The following is a 17,448-nucleotide window of genomic DNA, read 5'->3' on the forward strand; positions in this document are numbered from 1 at the left end:
TAATGAACAACGCGTTATGGTTATTGTGTTACAAACAGTGTAAGCACAGAACAGAGGGGCGGGGTGAGCAAAGCTCATTATCATTTAAAGACACATGCACTTAAACGGCGTGCTGAAAACAGAGCTGTTTTTGACCAGGTAAAATTAGTGTTTTCTTACAATACTAATGAGAATTTTTAATTAAAGTATATTACAAACTTTTAATTTAGACCCTAAAGAATCATATTAGCTTGTACAAAAATGGCATTAAATGACCCCTTTAAAGGTACAAAAATAATCCCATAGTCTACCACCCACAAGCAGAGGGTCAGGTGGAATGATTTAATTGCATGTTGAAATCTATGATTCAAAAGTTTATTCATGAGGCAGCAAAAATTGAGATAAATGGCTGGGGCCCCTCTTAGTCACTGTGCACGTGATCCCGCAAGCCTCCATGCGGTTTTCCCCCTTCAAGCTTTCTCTATGGACGCCTACCCCGAGGGGTACTTGATGTCCTTGGAGAGGCTGGGGAGCATGAACTGTTGAATGGCAAAAACTAAATTCAGTATGTCCTTGACCTGGACAGGAATGGGGCACGTCAAATATACCACATCAGCCTATTAAAACGCTGGAACAAGGCTGATCCAGTGATGTTGGCAAAGGTGGTGAGTGAAGAGGATGATCTAGGACCAGAGGTGTGCGTCAAAAGCGATTCATTCATGCTGGTCCTAGGAGGAGATCACCTCTTGCCATTGTAGCTCACTGATGTGGCCAAGTTGCAAAAAGAATTTGCAGAAAGAAATGTGCAATTGGGCATGTGGAGGTAAGGTATCTGGGCTTCCACTTGGGTCACAGGCAGGTGTGTCCCCAAATTTAAAAGACTGTAGCAATAGCAGCCTGCCCGAGACCCAAGACCAAAAAGGAGGTGAGGCCGTTCCTGGGGCTGGCATGATATTACAGGTGCTTTGTGGCCAACTATTTAGACCTCACCTGCCCACTGACATCACTAAAAAGAAAGCACCAGACCCTATCCAGTGGATGGAGCTGTGTCAACAGGCTTTTTCTCAAGTACAGGCTGCTCTGTGTGGCGGACCGCTTCTACCCTCTCCTGACTTGTATCTCCCTGTGGCAAGCAGGACAAAGTCGACAGCCGTGGGAATTGCTAATGAGCGTCATTTGGGTGCCGTATCCACGGAGAGAGAATTGGCCGGTGCTGTACCTTAGTCAGAAGCGGATCACCCGTTGGTATCTGGCATTACAGCCCTTTAAATTCAAGGTGGTCCACAGGCTGTAGGGGACTAGAAATGGGAGTAATAGAGGAGTCCTACAGCAACTGGGTGAGCCCGATAGTTTTATAGTAAACAGCCGGCATGGTACGATTCTGTGTCTATTGCAAAGTGAATGCTGTATGAACCTTGTCACAATAGACATTAAAATAAAATAAAAACTAAAATGACAAAACACACAACAAAATTACTAAAACTTTAACTGAAATGAAAATGGAAAATATAAAAATAAAAACTAATTAATTTTTCAGTATAATAAATAAACAAAAACTAAAACTATAATAAACAAAAACTACAGTATAATTTAATATTGTTTTCAGTATTATTATTAATAATCAGTTGTATTATGTATCTGTATTATACTTTTTATATACATTCATAATCATTTGTAATCATTGTATTTTGTGAATCATAGTGTTCTTGAATACATGTGGGTGAGAGAGACTTTGGGTGTGTGCAGGGAGAGTTAGAGACTAGTATATGCAGTGTATAGTTTCCACCAAGGCACAGTATATACATTCCAATGTTAATGGGAACCACATGTTTCTCTAGTAATGCAGTTTGTTTTGGTCAGCATATAAAAACTGAAACTCTTTGTCCACGGCAGAGAGATGACAGAGATGCTGGAATGAAGACCTTTGTTTGGTCCATTGTCACTCCCTCCTATGTCTTATATAAAATGGTAAAATAAATACGAGATCTCTTGGCAAAATAACTGGTGTCTGTTTTCATGAAATTAAACAACAACAGGGGAAAAGCAAGATTTTTAAATCTACAATAATAGTATCTCAATGACACTAAAATAACACTGTTTTGGAGTTGGCTTCTGTAATATAAATGTGCCTATTATTAATTAAACCCCATGGACGGCTATTATCTACTTGTTACAAGAAATTGTATTATTTTACAGCAAGCAAAAGTTACATCTAAAGTTCATACTTTAAAGACTATTAGTTTTAATACACCTTAAAATTACACCTAAAATGAAGTTAATTTTGACAAATATATTTAAAATGTTATAAACTTAAATGAGATGAAGACTCCAGTCATCTAGAAAAAGCTGTTTTATTGTACCTCTCATTAATACCACTCACTAATGTTGCTTTTACATCAGTTTTCATTAAAAATTCTTGCAAACAAAATGCTTAAAGTGGCCCTGTGGTGAAAATCAAGCTTTTAATGTTGTTTACATGTCAATGTGGTGTTTTGGATGTGCTTAACAAACCATGTGCTAATTCATAAGTCAACACCATTGCTGAGTATTTTCTGCTTAAAACTGCAGTTACCTTGTAACCAGTCACGTCAGTATATAATTAACAGCAAACTAGCAGGGGAGTCTCGAGAGATGCCAGGTTATCCCAGTATATTTTTTTGGTGATATGAAAATCCGGACAGATTTAGCAATATAGCGGATGTACTGTATGATGTATATTACGATTATGATCGTTTATGATAACTAAATGCCTTTCTCCACTGACGTTCGGAGTTGTTCTAAGTGTTTCTGATCATTGTTAGAAGGCAGACTGAGATGGCGAACAGGCACATAGTTTAAATTAGCAACACATAATTAGCTGTTTGATAACATAGTCAAGCCAAAGGCTAATCAAATTGGGTGACCACATGGCTATTGATCTGTTGCAGGACAGTAGATGTGATTTTGAATGAATAAAGGACAGGTGGTCACCATATGTTGTCGTCTGCCCACGAAAAACGCAAAGGAAAAACTTTTCCGTTTTTAGTACATCGATGTTGTGTAAACATGCCCTGAAAAAAACTCCAAGATGTGTTTAAAAATAAAAACAATCCAGAATCGCAAAAATATCAAATATAATATTCAGCTAATGCAGGATAAAACAAAGGCTGAATTCAGAATGGCATTCTGAATTCAGCTCAATATGTGCTTTTGTGTATGTTCAAAGGAAAAACAAACTTTAAGAACAAATAGAATCACGCAGTTGCATAAACTCCCACCCATGCAAGTCTGGAGAACCATGACTGTTAATGAAGAGGGAGGGATTATCATTAATTAGCCAAAGTCTGTTTGGTACAAAAAGACCAAAGGGCAGCATCTCAATAGTGTGACTAGCTGTTGAACAATGGCATGAAGTTGGTGTGCTTGTCAGTCTTTGGCACGCTCGTCAGTCTTTGGCACTTTGTGTTTGGTTCTGTGCTTTCAACAGTTCAACAGTTTCCTCAATCAGTTCAACAGCAAGCTAGTCAACAGTTTCCTCAGTCAATTCAACATTTTCCTCGACCAGTTCATCAGCAAGCTAGTCAACAGTTTCTTCAGTCAGTTCAACAGCAAGCTAGTCAACAGTTTCCTCAGTCAATTTAACAGCAAGCTAGTCAACAGTTTTCTCAGCAATTTCAGCCTAAGCAGCCAGTGGCACAGGCAGAGCCCCTTGACAAATGTGCTGTAGCTGATTATGAGCAGATCCAATGTGGACCACCTGGTATCAGTGGTGCTGAGTGTGTAGCTATCAACTGCTGCTTTAATGGACAACAGTGTTACTATGGGAAGGCAGGTAAGAGTGTTGAGTCAATGCACAGGTGTTCATGTTAAACTGATCTTCAGCAGCAACCTGCTCTTTTAACTCATTCCAGTGACTGTCCAGTGTCGTGGTGGCTAGAGATGTTACGCTGCCTGGATTCAGTCCATCTCCTGGGTAGAAGTGACCCATCTTGCAGTCCTGTGGGATCCACACCTTTCTTTGCTATATACCAGTTCCCTGTCACTGCATGTGGCACGAGCATGATTGTGAGTAGCTGCTTGTGGTTTTGTTCTGCATGGCTTAGAATGGACTGGATGCCAACAGCGTTACTATTTGCAGGAGGAGAGTGGATATGTGGTGTATGAAAACAGAATGATCTCTTCGTATGAAGTGGGTATCGGACAACTTGGTTCCATCACGAGGGACAGCCATTTTGAGTAGGTGACGTATGCTTTATCATAAATGTTAATCATTGACAAATGCTACAAGCTCATGGTTTGTCCAGGCCTCTCTTCCAGTGTAGGTACTCTGCTACTTCTGTGGAAGCTCTGGTTGTGGAGGTCAACACTGTTCCTCCACCTCCACCAGTAGCTGCTCCTGGACCCCTCAGGGTGGAGCTTAGACTGGCAAATGGTCAATATGTCACTAAAGGCTGTGCAGATGGTAATTGTTTATCCCAAGTATGCCTAAAGCCTCAAACTTCAGGTTGCAACAGTTTCTAGTTATACACTGTATCATCAGGGGATGAGGCGTACACATCCTACTACAGTGGTACAGTGATATCCAGTTACAAAAGTCCTGTGAGAACCTGTGTATGTTGAGGTGCGCATTTTGGAGAGGACCGACCCCAACATTGTCCTGATGCTGGGACGTTGCTGGGCGACACAAACCCCCAGTCCTCTCAGTCTACCCCAATGGGACCTTATGGTTGATGGGTGAGTAAGGCCAGGCTTTATCCTTGTGCTGTAAAGCGTTTCTGACTGCCTCTTTGCCCTTCAGATGCCCTTACCAGGATGATCGTTACCTGACCACATTGGTTCCAGTGGCTGGATCTTCTGGTCTTCAGTTTACAACCCACTACAAGCGCTTTGTTGTGAAGATGTTCACATTTGTAGATCCAGCATCACTGGCTCCTCTGCAGGAAACCATATGCTCTGCAGCCTTACCTCAAGCCTTGATATTGGTGCTTTTTGAATTCTATGGCTTAACCCTTTGCCCTCTGTTAGATCTTCATCCACTGTAGTACAGCGGTGTGCCATCCCTCTTCTGGCTCCTGTGAGCAAAGCTGCACTAGGAAAAGTGAGTGCTTGCTGTAAATTGACTTCAGGAACTGAATTTCTTTGTTTTTAAATGCCCGTCATGCTTCTACCACTTTTTACAGAAAGAGACGCGCACGTCAAGACCATCTCTAGTGGGCAAACTGTAGTGTCCAGTGGAGAAGTTATCCTTGTCATGTGAATGTTAGTGTTTTAATAAACTTCATGAAACTCAACACTAGTTTCTTTTGGTATTGATTCTGACTGGAGTTGGATGTTTCAAATGGTATCAAATTAAGGGTCGTGTAACTTCTGTTTGTGACTTTACATTTGACTTTATGGCTGGACTAACATAACTGGACATTGATACTCAGGCATGCCCAAGGCCCTGTAAGGTCACTTGTTGGCTTTTTTTTTTTTTTCAGGATAGTCCCAGTAATGTTTGAGACATAGACTGCTTTTAGCATTAATCCCTTAACTGTTACATCCCACTTAGGTTGCTGTCCAAGGCCTTATTTACATCTGGTACTAAGCATTTTTGTAAATCCAATCACAAGTGGACTGTGGTTAATGCATAAAGGGTCTTTTTTATATATATATATATATATATATATAATTTTTTTTTTTTTAGCTTTACTTTTACTTCCAGAGGTAGTTAAACACATTTAGCAGAATGATTTCATAGTGTAGATGCTCATGTATCTGATCATCTGCAAAACATGGCCTACTCTACCACCTACTGACCTAATACATAAATATAATGTGCAAGAAGTGCGCAAGCAGATGTGATTTAAACTCTGTCAGCTGAAGACCTAAGTTTGGTTTGAAGACAAATGTACAAAGTGTAACACAGACCAGCTAGTAGTTGCTAAAACTTCACTTCCCTGAACTCAAGAGGTGCTCTAGCAACTGATGCTAGAGACTGCAAATAGGACCTGGGTGAGGGGTTACACCAGTTTCTCACCATTCCAGTTTTTCAACATGTGCTCAGTATGGTATTGTGGCTGTCAGAGCAGAAAAGAAAGTTGCTGCTCTCCATGTGTTTTTCCGTTGTATCCTTTTGAAAGATCTGAAAAAGCCCAAACATAGACCCTCTCCTTGAAGAAATCAGGACAGAAGTGGACAAAGGAGACCAATTAAAACACCAGGTATAAACAGGAATGTCTACTTGTGATCCGATCAACCAAAATGCGTCTTAATACTGGGTGTGAACAGGGCTTGAGAGCTTTGCATATGTGGCCATGCAAGAAGTGCCCTCATGAGTTCTTGAAGAGAGTGCACTTTCACATGACTAGTTATTTGGTCTTAAAGCCTCGCTGTAGTCCATATTATCCCTTAAAGGGATAGTTCACCCAGTGATGAAATTTACCCCATGATTTACTCACCCTCAAGTCATCTTAGGTGTATATCTTCTTTCAGACGAACACATTCGTAGTTGTATTAAAAAAATGTCACGGCTCTTCAAAGCTTTATAATGACATTGAATGGCTGTTTATGTTTTGAAGTCCATAAAAAAGCATCCATCCATGATAAAAGTAATCCACACTGCTCTGTGGGGGTTAAATAAGGCCTTCTGAAGTGAAGCGATGTGTTCGTGTAATAAAAATATCCATGTTTAAATCTTTGTCGACTAAAATAACTAGTTTCCGGCATACGGCCGTACGCACACTACGCAAGTCGACTTCCGCCACAAGAGTAATCAGTGACGCATGTATGACGTAGGATGTAGGAGTGTCATAAGTTTAGACGCCTCTCGCAGTTCAAACAAACAGGGCTGGACATCAAACTCAAGCTCCTCCGACATTTCTCTTTAAAAATTGTCGTCTTAGACTTCTAATTCGTGATTGGTGTTTTGTTTTGCTCTATCCTCTGCTCTTCCGCGTTTGTCATTACCTTGTGGGTTGGGTCAGGGGTTAGTCTTCCACCCTAAATCGATGCGTACGGCCATCTGACAGAAGTTATTTATTTTAGTCGATGAAGTTTTAAAAATGTATATTTTTCTTACTTGAACACATCAATTCACTTCAGAGGGCCTTTATTTTCCTCCAGCAGAGCCGTGTGGATTACTTTTATGATGGATGGAAGCACTTTGATAGACTTAGTAAATCATGGGGTAATTTTCATTTTTGGGTGAACTAACCCTTTAAAACTCATCTTTGATTACCTAAATTATAAACAATTTTCCTTGAAAAGATCTTCATGCCTTAAAATTGCTTTAATGAACTATACTCTTGCCTCTATATGTGGTTCGATGAATATGCAAATTAGCCCCACCTCTAATCACTCACACCAGATCAGAGATCCACTCGTTGACGTGATTGGTTACAAGGTAGTTTCTGACTTCAGAAACACCAGCGATTTCAAACCATTCACTGCAGTTTTAAGGAGAACATACTCAGCAATGGTGTTGACTTATTAATTTGCACATTGTTTTAATCAATCAATCAAAGCTTTATTAAGGACACAGTCACACGGTCCAATATTTAAATGATAACACAGACAAATACAAATACAAATACAAAGAAAAAAATCGAAAAAAAAATCCACAATATCATGTTTACACATAGGCTAAAACGCCAATGGTTTGACATACTGGAGAAGAACCTGACTGAACTCAGGGCTGGGTTTGTCTTAAAGTATATTAAAAACAACACAAGGACATATAAACAACAGCTGAGTGAACAGCAACGGTCCTAGTACTTGTGAGGTACGCCATACTGAACTTGTGATCGATGAGACATCTCTTCATTTACTGCTACAAACTGATAACGGTCAGATAAGTATGATTTAAACTATGCTAATGCAATTCCACTAATGCCAACATAATTTTCGAGTCTATTTAAAAGAATTTTGTGGTCGATAGTGTCAAATGCAGCACTAAGATTGAGTAACACTAATAGAGAGATACAACCACGATTGGATGATATGAGCAAATCATTTGTAACTCTAATGAGAGCAGTCTCAGTACTATGGTATGGTCTAAATCCTGATTGAAAATCCTTGCAGATATCATTTCTTTCTAAAAAGGAACATAGTTCAGCCATAGCTGCTCTGTTCTTAAATTTTTAAAAGATTTCACGATGAAAGTGTTCAAAAGCATTCTTTCTCTAAACTGTTAAAATTTCAATCAACAGAGGACAACTTTGTAACTTAAAGTCTCCCAGCTGGTCCAAAATGCAGCAGCTCGAGTTCTTACTAGAACCAGGAAGTATGACCATATTAGCCCGGTTCTGTTAACACTGCATTGCCTCCCTATTAAACATCGTATAAATTTTAAAATATTGCTGATCACTTACAAAGCACTAAATGGTTTAGCTCCGCAGTACTTGAGCGAGCTCTTAACGCATTATAGTCCTTCACGTCTATTGCGATCTCAAAATTCTGGCCAGTTGATAATACTTAGAATATCAAAATTGACTGCAGGCGGTAGATCCTTTTCCTATTTAGCACCAAAACTTTGGAACAATCTTCCTAACATTGTCCGGGAAGCAGACACACTCTGTCAGTTCAAAAAAAGAATAAAAACACATCGCTTACCTAGCATACACAACACATTATAGACTTTTATAATTCAATGTTAGGCTGCATAGTTTAGGTCATAAATCTGATGTACTTGATACATCATAATAAGGATGGCGTCTACGCTAATATTAGTCTCTCTGTTTATCCGAGGTTTACCGCAGTCAGCTGGATCCCGGCCGTATGATGGTGGATCTGCACCTGGACCCGTCCATGATGCATCCCTGAAGTGCCAGCCTCATCAGCCCTGTGAAGGCCTCATCGACACGACCAATCTGACTTCTGACCTGTAATGCTGCCTGGATCATAATCATACACTGTTCGCTCGTTGGCCAGAGGAGAACTGGCCCCCGACTGAGCCTGGGTTCTCCCAAGGTTTTTTTCTCCATTCTGTCACCTGATGGAGTTTTGGTTCCTTGCCTCTGTTGCCTTGGCTTTTGGTTTGCTTAGTTGGGGACATTTAATATTCAACAATATTATTGATCTGCCTAACTTAAGGTGGACGATGACGCAATTTTCTTCTAGAAACAAACTTTGTTGTACTATTTTCATGTTATCACTGTGAGGCTGCTTTGATACAATCTGTATTGTAAAAAGCGCTATATAAATAAAGGTGACAAACTAGCATATTCACAGTATCCCGCGTATACTAAATGAAACAAGGGTATAGAGTTGCATTCAAGCTATTTAAGGCATGAATAATTGTATATAATAATAAAAATAAAAATAAAAAATAAAAACTTTAAATATGTAATTTTGGTGATCAAAGATGTGTTTAGGGGATAAAATTATTGGGGGACTTTAAGTTTTCATCCAACTGTGACAACTGTGTGCTGCTATACCCAAATAAATGCTGAAATCGCTTCAGTGGTGGAGAGCAGGGGTTGAATCATTCATTTTGAAGGAATAATGCAATTGAATCAATATTGGCATAATGTAGCCCTCAGGCCCCTTGTTGTGACCCATCAGCTCAGAGAAGAACTGCTCAGGTTACCGTGAGGAACCGTGAGGAACGTGAGCCTGAACACTTTTTTTTTTTAAAGTGACAGGCAGGAGCGGACTGTGCAAAGCAGCAACATCTGACAATACTTACAGTCAGCCCTCTCGAAGGCTAACAAAGCATGATCCGTTCCCAAACACATAACGCACAAGTCGTGTAAGGAAGCGAGGGCAGGGAGAAGCACATGACTTGAATGTCTGATTATTCACCATACTTTTGTGTTTTGTGTACTGCACTATATCGGGACAGAGAACAATAAATAAGACACATAGTTTGACACAGAACGCTTGCTGATGCACAGAAGCTAACGTAGGTCTTTCCGGATGTGATTTTATGCTTTCCTGGTGACGTCACCCGCCTGTGATGTTCCGTCTCGCCATTGGACTAGTTGACAGACACACGTGCTTCAGATGCAACCAAGCAGAGGCGTTCCCAAAGAGTCATCGATGCAGTGCGAGTTCCCAACTATTACCAAGTAATTTTGTATTATTACCATTGACGAGTTTAATTTGACATCCCAATTGTGGGTGGCCTAACGTTCTGTTTTTTTGTTGTTGTTTTTTATAGTTTAAGCTTAAAAGCAAAGTTAACATTTAGAAGTTAACGTTGCATCATTGCATGATTAGACCATGAAAATACAATTCATCAAATACAGAATTTGATAATCTATTATCATTACTATAATACAAAATACCATCACTAAAATAACAGATTACAGCTGACCTTTCTGATTACATGCTTGTTCTTACAACAGACACTGCAAGAAAAAGGGACACACTTTAAAATCTGAAAGTTCATCCTGCCAAATGTGGCTTTTTGTGACATTAATAATAATTGTGTCCATTTTTTTTTTCTTTAAAATAGTGATGATATACACTTTGGATAAAAGCATCTGCTGAATGAAATATGTTTATGTTGTGGAATATATATATAAAAAACACGCTTAAACACACTGTAAAAAGTGGTAACATGCAATTGCCTTAAATTACCTGATTTAACCCATAAAAAAATAGGTTTGTTGATATAAATGAATGTATTTAGGTTGATTCACTAGTTATATATATATTACCTTAAAGCTGCAGTCCGCAGTTTTTCCTCTTTGTCGTCATCTCTGTTCGAAATCTGCAATTGCAGTTATTTGCGGAATTATCAACTTTACGTGTGTTTTGCCTCGGCATGGCACAGCGCGGATGAATCCAATGTTTTGAGGAGAATGTGTGGCTGTCAATCAACGGTGGTGTGGATACTGTCATTCGCAATCACAGATTCTACTTTTTTGGAAGTATGACCATTGACCAACATAAGAATTAAGGGAAAAAAAGCATTGCAGTAAATCGCTCTGATTAAATCTAACGATCGCTTATCATATCACGTCAAACCGTGCAAATTATACTTTGTTCTCAAATTGTTAATGTTAACAACATCAGCATTGCGTGACTACATTTAATGCCCTTCCGATATTTACCCTTGTTTTCTCATGGGCCCGGTTGCAGTCTCTTTTTTTCTCCGAAGTCTTTCGCGTTTTACAACGGGTGGATCTCCAGTTGTCACTGGTGATTGTCGTTTGAACCTTTTTGGTCCGCCATCAAATTGTTAAGTTTAATTATATTGCTAAGTTTAATTATATCAATTGCTGCGAGAAAAGGCTATAAATCTCCATCTTCAACATCCTCACACACAACATAGCCTACTAGCCGAGACTCCTTCTTTATGTGTACAGATGTGACGTAATGACGCAAAGACGTGCTCGAATTTCCCGCGGAAATCCACCAGTACCACTGAAATTAAAAACATTATTACAAGTTTACCGTTTTGAATTAAGGCAAGCGGATAGTTTTGAACACTGGCTGGTTATGTACTTGCTCAAAAAATGATTTTGGATCATTTTTTACCCAAAACAGCTACGGACTGCAGCTTTAATAAAACAAGTTAATGTTACAGTTTTTAGGTTACCATTTTTTCCAGTGCACCGGGTCTTGGTATTTGTTTCAGCTAATAAAAGTTGTTAGTTTTATGATGGTCGAGCGTATTTGAGAAGCATCTAACATCCAAATGTCACAGTATATGTAAAGAAATAGATACTATACAGGATATTTTCATATTCTGTCTGAAATAATCTGCTTAGCCGTAAATACGACTTTAATCTTTCCTCCATCAATAATTAGTTCACAATTATGCACACAATATAATCAAGATGCCAATTTAAGGGGAAAAAATCAGACTGTCATGATGGAGGACAGACACAGAGATAAGTCTCACAGAGATTTATTGGAACATCCACAGAAGAGATATCAAGCAGGAACATAAGGCAATCCAACACTGAGCACTTAGCTTCAAACTTAAAGGGCACCTATTATGCCCCTTTTCAAAAGATGTAAAATTAGTCTCTGATGTCACCATAGTGTGTATGTGAAGTTTTAGCTCAAAATACCCAACAGATTACAGACCACTTTACAGCACGTTTAAATTGTCATTTTTTGGGAAAAAACACGCCATTTTAGTGTGTATCCCTTTAAGTAAGTGAGCTGCTGCTGCCGGCCTAGAGGGCGGAGCCTCACAAGCTCATGCTCAGAGCCATGACAATCTAGGGTGGCCCAGTAGTGCACAACACAACTGAATTTAAAAAGCAAACATAAGTTCACAGCACAACGAAATTAAGCCACAACACAACGAAATAAATCCACAACACAACGGAAATGAGTCACAACACAACAGAAAATGTACAACACAACGGAAATGAGCCACAACACAACGGGAAATGAGCCACAACACAACGAAATATAGCCGCAACACAACTGAAATGCTCCTGACCACTAGAGGGCGCTCGGAGGGAAATAAAGTTAGTTTTCCTTGCCATTGTTCTATAGAGTTGGCAGTCTTAATATATCAATACCACGATTAGTTTTAACAGTATGTAACCATTGTATATCGACATAAAATATTACTTCAAAATCACCTACAGTACATGAATTATAGCTGCATATTTATACTGGAGAATGCTTTGACGCGCCACCACAGCGCATCCCTAAGGGAACATCTGGCAATGCCACCAAGTGGTTAAATCATATAATTTATTATAATATAATTTTGATAAATAAAAATAAAAACCATTTGGTGAATTGCAGAATTACAGGAAGTTCTTGACACAATTACACCTGTAATAAGTCAGTCAGGTTACTAGGAACCTACCACAAGCTTTGGGACATGAAAAAAAAACAACCTTTAGGTGAATTACAGTAGGCCTAATGTTTTTACTTAAAAAAAAAAAATGTGTACTGTGCATATAGGGAGCTATTGGCACAATTTCACCTGTTGTAAGTCAGTCTGGTTAATAGGAACTAAAACCTATGAAACATTTTTTATTATTATTGTATTACAGAAATTTCCTAAGAAATAATTGTTTACTGTAAATACATGAAGAGAGGTATTGGTAAAACGTCACCTGTAGTAAGTCAGTCTACTACCAATACAATCAAGCTTTGGATTTTGAACATGTCTGTTTTTGAATGTTAAAAGTAATTTTAATTAATACAAATTATATGTTTTAACAACTTGGAAGAATTAACAGACGTTCCCTTAGGGATCATGTTCTGTGGTAGCGTGTCAAAGCATTCTAGATATGCAGCTATAATGCACGTAGGTGATTTTGAACTAATAAATGTCGATATACAATGGTTAGCTACATACTGTTACAACTAATTGTGGTGTTGATATACTTTTTAGACTGCTGACTCTATAGAACAGTGGCATGGAAAACTATCTTTATTGCGCTCCGAGAGCCCTCTAGTGGTCAGGAGCATTTCCGTTGTGTTGCGGCTTTATTTCGTTGTGTTGTACATTTTCTGTTGCGTTGTGGCTCATTTACGTGGATGGCCTCTACCCCTGGGTGCAGGTCGATTTGGGTGGTTGCTGTGGAACTCAGACAACAAGGTTGAGTTCCAAGATGCTGTCTCATGGCACCCGAGATCTTTTTTCAGGTCCATAACTAAGATATTCTTTAGCTGTGCCAGACCCTGTGGGAAGAGAAACAAGAGAAGGGCAGTGAGGTTTGAGGAGGGAGTCATGAAAGGTAGGAGCAATTCTATATTGTGATGGCAAGTTCAATCAGTAAATAACTGCACTGATTTGTCTCTGGATTGTGAAGGGACCAATATATCTGGCACTCAACTTGCGACAGGGCAGCCGAAGGCGAATGTCCCTGGTAGAGAGCCAGACCTTTTTTTTAGGTTTGTACACATGTGTTTACAATACATCAGTGAAAATAACTGTACAAAAAAAAAAGAATAATGATGATGAAAATAAACAAAGAAAAATAAGCAAAATATTTACAGATCAAAGAAATATCAGATAAATAAGTAAACCCAAGAGAAAAAGAGACGCAATTAGTGAAAAGTAAAGAACATTGTCTAACTTGTAATTAAACCTCTAACCTAACTAATAAGAAATAAAAATAATTATAAATCAAATCTTCAGCGTAAAATGCCCTAACTTAATCTAACTAACAAATTCAAAACATACAGATGGCATTCACTTTCATACCTGGGACATATATATATAGTAGTCAACATTTGAAGTGGATCAAAACCTTTCATCAAAGTTATACATGAATTTCGAACACTACCCGTTCTTGTCTTGTCTTTTTTGATCCACTTCAAATGTTGACTATACTGTACATTGAGTTACTTAGGTGTTGCGCTATGTAAGTCACATGACATTTAACCTGTCTACTTTATTCTTGGGCAGAGAACAATGCCATCAAAAAGCAGAAAGAAAACTAAAGGGGAAAAGTAGCAAAACAATATCCAAAACGAGATGGCAAACTAATAGCAATAGGGTTAAGACTGTCACAGAACAATATTAGCTATACAAAAGAACAACACAAAGCAAAGCAAATTGTTAATTTTGGCGTCCTTTTAAATGCAGGCGGGAAACTTGATTGGCAGCAGAGGATTTGATGTCATGCCATTGATAGAGATTGACAGGTTCCTGAACCAACAGAAGATTAGAGAAGTAGAGCCTAAGAAAATGACAGGAAGCGAGCGAGAGAGAGAGAGAGAAAACACAAGCACACCCACAGGGACATAACACGGCCGATCTCGGTTTGAACATTTGCTTGAGGGTGGTAGCTGGATGTTAAGCACACTGACACACCGAAGAGTTTGAAGAATGACCTCCAAACCCTTGAAATAAACGGAGGACCACAGTCTGACACAACATCCTCAGGTAGGCCATAATTACAAAAGACGTGGTGGAAAAGTGTCTCTGAAGTTTCCATCGCTGTTGGTAATCCCTTCATGGGCATCAATCGACGGGCCTTTGAGAATCGGTCAACTGCCATGAGGGTGCATATGAAGGATTCTGATTCAGGGAAGTTGATGAAAGTTAAAGGGGTCATATAATGGTACATGCACTTTTACAAGTTGATTGTACTGAAATGTGTGTTGGCAGTGCCTGTACACAACCATCATAAAATGATAAAAATCCATCCAGTGTTTTTTTTTTAAATCTTATATGTTTGACCCTCTCTGAAATCAAGCTGTTCGATTTTGTGACGTCACAAAATCGACGCCCCTCCCACGATTGGTGATTGACAGCAACGTTTTAACACAGACCCGCCCTCGCTCGTGAGCGAACTGTCTGTCATCATAGTCTGCACGTCATTGTTGATACCCTCACTGGAGCTGTCTATGAGCAGAAGGCGTCTGTGATTGTGGTGTTCTGTTCTTCGGTGTAATAACGAACACAGCATCATGCTGATGTTCCTAAATCCGAACCGTTGAAGACGCAGTGGCTGAGTTTTGTTTTTGAAGGGAATATTCCCAAAGCATTGACGTGGGGATTCCCTCACGGGGATTCCCCCACGATCAACATCCATGCTTTCATGTTTGCAAATCATTTCACACCAGACAGCTTTACAAACGAGAAAAAACGGATCGGTACCAACGTGTTCCTGCAGAACCTCCAGAAGAAGTGAGTGTAATGTTTTATTAACCTTTATATTAATATTTATATTAATCTTTGCAAATTTGCAAACCTTGCTGCACGCTTCAGGATGAATGCGGTTAAGGTTTAAACTCAGGGTACATTACAGCATGTTTTCTATGTACGACGTTCTCAATATAATTCATAATCCCACATTTATAATGAACAACACGTTATGGTTATTGTGTTACAAACAGTGTACGCACAGAACAGAGGGGCGGGGTGAGCACAGCTCATTATCATTTAAAGACACATGCACTTAAACGGCGTGCTGAAAACAGAGCTGTTTTTGACCAGGTAAAATTAGTGTTTTCTTACAATACTAATGAGAATTTTTAATTAAAGTATATTACAAACTTTTAATTTAGACCCTAAAGAATCATATTAGCTTGTACAAAAATGGCATTATATGACCCCTTTAATGAAATCAACTCCTAGGTTTGACCAGGGATGGTGAGGAATGGGCAATGGAAAGAGTTTCCCTTCGGGCAGGTGTCAGGGAGCCTTGGAGATGGCACAAGTGGGGCATCTTTAAACATACCGATGAACTTGAGTTCATCCATGCATTTCTGATCCATGCATTTGTGTCATCATGGCTCGATTATTGTAATTCTCTCTCTACTGAAATAAATCAATCAAATATACATCATCTTCAGATGGTTCAAAATGCAGCTGCCAGACTTCCGACTGGCACGCAGAAATTTGATCATATCTCACCTGTATTATGCTCTTTACCCTGGCTGACGGTCTAATACTGGTGCACTAATATGCATTAATTCATGCTGAACTAATTCACAGATAATCATGTGTTAATTTATGACTCATGAAGAACTAAATTGTTAAGTAATATGTCATTATGTGTCAGGGTTCTGCCCCGGCAGCTTTGACTGTTGTGTCTTTGTTTAATGTTTCCATGTTTGTTTTGTGCTTGAACACATGGATTTTATCTTTGTTTATGTTGGTCATGTGCTCCCTTTGTCTTGCCTCATAGTTTCCCCTTATCATGCCCCCTCGTTTAGTCCTTGTCTAGTCCTTTTTTCACTAATGGTGCTCACCTGGTCCTCATTTGCTACAATCCCTTTATATTGTGCTTCCTTGCTTATTTTCTCTGCTGGATTGGTCTGTTGCGTTCACATCTTAGAACTTTCTCTAATATCGTATTCATAACCAGATGTGATTTTCCAAAGTTCTCTCTTGTATTCTTGCAGTTTTCGCTTTGGGTTTTTCTATAGTCTAACTTTTTTTCTATAGTCTAACTCTTTATTATTTAGTTTTCTTGTTTTACTTGAGCTATTCTAGTTTTTGTTTGGTTCTGTCTCTCAGATTTATAGATTTCGTTTCTATTACTTTGGTTTTCTCTTTGATTTATTATATAGCCTGGGTTTACATTTATCTAATACCTAGCTTTCTCCTGTCGTAGATTTGTTTTACTTTAGTTTTTTGTTAGTTTTCTTTGCTTATATGTATAGGTTTAGTTTTTCAGTCACTTAACTCCAGTGTTTGTCCTGCCTTGTACTTATTTAATGTTTTAGTGGTTTTGTTCTTGTCTTGTTTCTCCCCTGATGTGTTGTGTGTCTGCGTGTGTTCGAGTCCTGTCCTGGCCAGCCTTAGACTTTACTGATGGCTGGTTCCCAGGCTGCTCAATCCTGTACCAAGTCTCCTGTCTAGCCCTCAGGACTGTCTCTGGACTGTGCAACTGTTACACATTGTTACACACTCTATTGTTAATAAATCACCATTCACTGCTCATCTCTGCACTTGGGTCCTGTTATTTCCAGTGAATACTGACAATTATGGTTTTGACATATACTAAGTCATGGATTTCAATTTCCAACCATCTAAAACCGGGATTCCACTGTGACAGATGAACTGTCACATCCAGTACCTTGTTGTTTATGGCACAGGAATACAGTAGATCAGGTTAACCTTGAGTT

At 39.0% G+C, this 17,448-nt stretch overlaps 1 pseudogene across 1 annotated transcript in view; it reads left to right on the forward strand.

Moving 5' to 3' along the window:
* Window positions 1-1,283: 1,283 nt before the first annotated feature.
* The window catches only part of LOC311090390 (zona pellucida sperm-binding protein 4-like), a 31,457-nt pseudogene continuing 15,292 nt past the window's right edge, over window positions 1,284-17,448 (forward strand). The window contains exons 1-9 of the transcript in view: window positions 1,284-1,316; window positions 3,446-3,681; window positions 3,896-4,023; window positions 4,097-4,194; window positions 4,263-4,420; window positions 4,499-4,692; window positions 4,757-4,940; window positions 4,984-5,056; window positions 5,139-5,211. The product of the transcript in view is annotated as a zona pellucida sperm-binding protein 4-like (transcript). The remainder of the gene's footprint in view (window positions 1,317-3,445; window positions 3,682-3,895; window positions 4,024-4,096; window positions 4,195-4,262; window positions 4,421-4,498; window positions 4,693-4,756; window positions 4,941-4,983; window positions 5,057-5,138; window positions 5,212-17,448) is intronic.

This window comes from Abramis brama, assembly GCF_963993115.1.
Source record: "Abramis brama genome assembly, chromosome: 10".
Lineage (NCBI taxonomy): Eukaryota > Metazoa > Chordata > Actinopteri > Cypriniformes > Leuciscidae > Abramis > Abramis brama.